At 43.3% G+C, this 5247-nt stretch overlaps 1 long non-coding RNA gene across 5 annotated transcripts in view; it reads left to right on the forward strand.

The window, feature by feature from the left end:
• The window catches only part of LOC104909502, a 157067-nt gene that overhangs the window by 132039 nt on the left and 19781 nt on the right, over window positions 1–5247 (forward strand). The window lies entirely within an intron of this gene.

Below are 5247 nucleotides of genomic sequence, written 5' to 3' on the forward strand. Positions count from 1 at the left end.
AAAAAAAAAAAAAACAGTAAAAGAAAACTTTCCAGCTTGGCTTTGGAGCAAACAAATCAGTTGAGAAGTAAAATATATTTGATCTGACTAATTTCACCATTGTGGCAAGCCCAAGGGTAGATTGCTAAGATCTAATGTGATTTTAGTTTGGAACTGCTGGATGTATTTTAAGAGCCTTTCACTAACAGCAACTGCCAGAGCCATGTCACTTCACTGTGAGAGTCTCTTGTCTTTTTGACTTCATTAAGAGGACAAGTGCACCTCACTACTTGAGCCGATAAAAGGAAGTGGAGGTTTAAAGGTCACTGAATGCCGTTTTGGAGAAAAATGGGCATGTTGGCACTTAGGAAAGGAGTTAATAGATCCTTTCCCACGACTCTGTTCCTCCACAGTAAAGCATTATCATGGTACGTAAGGGGCCAGCAACACCATACACATTGGAAAATCTGATATAAGTTGACTCAAAACGCAAGCAGACAAGATCATTCAGGCATGTTCATAGGTGATTACTAAATACAGTCATCAGACTGTAACATCAGAGCCACTAAACTTGTGTTTTCCAAAGCTGAATACCAAGGGAAAGATTTTTCTGTGTGCGCACTGTGTCCTTTACTCAAGTTTTGTCAGATAGAGAAAAAGATCATTTTGGACAGGTTTCACCTGACCACATCAGAGTCTTCTACTGATTGACCTTATTTCCTCAGTTCCCATCAGTGGCACTGGAAACATATCCCTTCTCTCCATCCATCTATACCCTGGCTATTTTTTGCCTTTGCCCCAAGGCAAGGATCTTGGGTTAAACCTGTGATCTGAAAATTATTGGGACTTGTTGTTGTGAAGAGGAGAGACATTTCCTTTGTGCCACCTTAAATATCTGTTTTGGCTTTTCCACCCCCCATTAGCCCGAAGGAGATGGACAGAATGTCCAGTTTTCTGATGTGCGTAGGTGCTTGAGGAGAAACCCATTTCAGGCTCTATGCCTGATGGCAATTGTGAAGAGCTTCATGTGTTTTGCTGAAATAATTGTATTATTTTTTTAAATAATATTGTTAATTTTTAAAATAATGTTGATAATTTCTGGGGGCCTAGATGATGAGTATTCAGCACTGGCATTAGGCAAAACTACGTCCCCTCATTTTAATTACGCATAAGTCAAAAATAGTCTTGTTTGTATTTTAAAGGACAGCAAAAAGGGAACATAAATTCCCTTAATGTGTGATTTTCAGTGAGGTTTCATTTCAGTTTTCAGTTTGTTTTTTAAATGATATTTACAATAGTTGTGCTGGTGCTGAACATTATAGCCAAAAGTATGCTGGTTTCAGTGATGGGGAGACAAACTTCTTCGGAAACTGCTTTCAGTACCAAGAATCATCTGTGTCAACAAAACAGTCCTCAAATATGTCAAGTACTGCAGCAAAGAGGAAAGGAGTAATCAGTTCTCCACGCCTCATGCAGATAGGACAAGAGGTAATGGGCTTCAACTGTGGTGAGAAAGATTCAGGGTAATGTCTTGCTGTGATAAGGCCAGTGATGCACTGAATGACACTGCCTGGAGAGGTGGCAGCATCCCCAGCAATGAAGGCCTTGCAACCCAAAGATGACATCTGTCAGGAGCGACACAAGCAGAATGACCTGCCCCTAGGCCAAGGAAGAGAATTTTCAGGTGATGATACTGGGAAGATGTGACATGGAGCAACTGGAAAGTTGTGTTTGTTGCTGGTGGCCATCTCCAGGAATGGGCTGCCCAAGGAGGTGCTGGACTCAGCATTCCTGGTGGTGTTCGTAAACTTTTAGATGTTGTGCTAAGGGACATGGTTTAGTGGGGAAATATTGGTGGTAGATGGACGGCTGGACTGGATGATCTCAGAGGTCTTCTCCAACCTTGGTGATTTTGTGATTCTCTGATTCTATGGTTGTTTCTGGGGGGCAGCATCAGCATGGCTGAAGCCCAGTGTGCAGCTGGGCTCCCTCTGAAAATGGACAAATGAGTCAGGAGGAAATATAAATATCACAAACATGAACTAGAAATGGAACAAACAAACCAAAAGATAATTGGGCCCAAATCTTCCAACCAAACCTCTTCTTATTTTATTTTATTTTTTTGTCAAGTCTTGGATTGTAAAATCATAAATCATAGAATCACCTTGAGACCTTAAAGATCGTCAAGTCCAACCATGAACTAGCCATACTACCCTAACTCTTAACAGCCCTCTGCTAAATCACGTCCCTGAGCACCACATCCAAACAGATTTTAAACACATCCAGGGATGGTGACTCAACCACCTTCCTGGGGAGCCTATTCCAGTGCTTAACAACCCTTTCTGTAAAGAAGTGTTTCCTGATATCCAACTCAAACTTATCCTGGCACAACTTGAGGCCATTTCCCTTCGTTCTGTCCTGTCACCTGTCCTAACCTGTCACCGGTGAGAAGTGACCAGCCCTGCTCTCTCTGTAAGCACCTTTCAGATATTGGAAGGGAGCAATAAGGTCTCCCCTCAGCCTCCTTTTCCCCAGACTGAACATCCCCAGTTCCTTCAGTTTCTCCTCATAGGGCATATTCTCCAAGCCCTTCACAAGCCTTGTTGCCCTTCCGTGGACCTGCTCCAGCACCTCAATGTCCTTTCTGTACTGAGGTGCCCAAAACTGAACACAGTACTCAAGGTGAAGCCTCACCAGTGCCAAGTGCAGGGGCAGAATGAGTTCCCTAGTTCTGCTCACCACTCCATTCCTGATACAAGCCAGGATGCCATTGGCTTTCTTGGCCACCTGGGCACACTGCTGGCTCATATTCAGCCGACTGTCCCTCAGTACATCAACTGTATTTCCAACTACTTTCTGCTTGGCCATAGATATCCCTGAATGAAAAATGTGAGAATTTGAAGTGTTTTGTTTGCACTGTTCATCTGAACAGTAAGACGGCCAAAACCTAAAGGAGAGAAAATGGGGATGAGTGGGGGAAAAAATGCTGTGGTGGGATAAAGGGCACTGCAGTATAAGAAGCCTTTAGAGGGCAGTAAGTGTCCTTGGAGAGGAAAAAGGACAAAAAGAATTTGGTGGATGAGGGATGGGGCAGATTGTGCCTGGAAGAGCTGCAGGGAACTGTCACCAGATTCTGACCAGGGAAGTGGACAAACCTCCACACTGTGCTGAACTTCTCCGGCTGGTTTCTACCTGGCTGGTTTCTAATAATCCCCATGTGGCCTGGGATTGTTTGCCAATAAGTATAGGTGAATAGGAGGTGTACAATAATAGGTTTTGCTTGGCCCCTGCCCAGTTGCTGATGGGAATTTGGTGTTATCTGCATTTTAAACTCAGGATGGCATGATCCATGGTTTGGTATAAAAGTAAGGAATCAATAAAACAAACAAAACCTGAAAACCTTGAAACGGTACCGTGCACTTTCATGCACCATTAAATGGCCCCTCCCCTGGGAAAGGGACAGACTCTCAGTCCCAGTATTTCTCTGTTGTGCGTCTCTGCTGTGTGTGCACTGTGTAAGCACAGTGCCCAGGGAGCTTGGACACAGACCAAGAACCTGCTTTGCAGGTGCTGCACAACAATAGGGCGACATGGTCTGGGTTCCCAGACCTGGGTTGGCTGGAAGGCTGGAGGCAGCAGGTAGGGAACCAGTGCATCACAGCTGTGCTTTCCTCCAAACTCACTGAGGTTGAGGGACCCTTGGTGTCCTCTGCTTCATGCAGACAGACGTATGATCTGTCAGGGATTTTGCATGGTACTAGATAACGGGTTAAGATATTCCCTCCCTTATCCAAAGGTACTTTGATGCCATCATTCATTAAACATTTATTCTACTATAACTATAATGCATTCCAGTTCTGTTTTTAGCTTCTTGTGGTAAGATTGCCCTTACTATAATAACCCAACAACACAGAATAAGGTGGTGCTGCAGATAAAGGTTTGCCTTGCCGACAGGTCACTGTTAGTTGGTTTGAGCTAAAAACCATGAGAGAAATGTGACGTGAGAGGGCATACAAACCTAAACCCAGGATCTAACACGCGTAGCTTCTTTGCTGGCTTATCCTTGGGTCTCCACTTCCCAAGTCTGTTTCATATAATTACTGCATTACATTTTTAATTATGTTTGTTTTCCTCCTTGCAGTGCCCATTTCTTACATTTCTTCTTCAATGTATATCGTACCCCAGCAACAGCCACATTTATAATTACAGAAGATAAAGTTATAATATTCCTGAGGCAAAACTGCATTTTAACAACTGTGCTAATGTGGAAAACAACTTGTGCAGAATAAATATGCCCTACAATTAGTGGTACACCGACATTTTTCATGGTTACCTTACATATAAATAAACTCAAGCCACTGACATTTTTCCTGAGGGCTTTTATCTCTGCAGCCCCAAAACTGCAGACAGATTTGTTGTAAGTAACACTATCACCATAATAAGTTTGAAAACCCATTTTTTTATTTATTTTTTTTTTTTTCAAATTCATCTGCTTTCACATCTGCATAGCTCCGGGCTGCTCCCGCGGTCCTGATATTGTCGGGATGATTAACAGCGGGCGAGTTGCGGCCGTAACGCAGGCTGCCCAGAGCCTGTCATTTGGCTGAGGCTAACAGGAGGTGACTGGGCAAAGCCAGTGCACCTGAGGGTGGGCCGGGTCTCAGGTCACTGGGAATGGCTCCTACAGAAAGTGGCGGCTGTCGGTGCACGTCTACACATGTCTATGGGTGCAGAGGAGCTTGGTAGAACCTATGTGCCCCTTATCAGAGATGCCACCTCAAAGAGAAGGTGGGTCTCGCTGCTCACGTTGAAATTGCACTAGGATTTTATTTTTTTATTTATTTCAAGGGGGAAACTGAGATGGGCCATCAGCACAGTGCAGTGAGGAAGGTGATCCCAACCCAAAGTAAGTTGTGCTCACCCAGCACCATAGAGAAAAGCATACAGGTGGGGTTTGTTTATTGTAGCATTCAGCTGTAGATGGAGGATTTAAAACTGACCAGCTTGCTACAAACATAATATATTAGTCTTGTATTTATTTATTGCGTGGCCCTTTAGTTTTATTTATTGCCTGTCATTCCCTGCTTTACTGCAGGCAATGCTGTCACTGTATTTCCTTAAAACTTTCACAATAAATTTGTAAACATAAAATATTCCAGCTGTCACGTATTTTTCTCCTGTGTTTTCCAGACACTTTGGCTTTTGTAGAAAGTAATAGTGGTTGTTTACTTGATTCTGATTCTGACAAAAACAAAACAAAACAAAACA

This window comes from Meleagris gallopavo, chromosome 2 (assembly GCF_000146605.3).
Source record: "Meleagris gallopavo isolate NT-WF06-2002-E0010 breed Aviagen turkey brand Nicholas breeding stock chromosome 2, Turkey_5.1, whole genome shotgun sequence".
In the NCBI taxonomy this organism is placed as follows: Eukaryota; Metazoa; Chordata; class Aves; order Galliformes; family Phasianidae; genus Meleagris; species Meleagris gallopavo.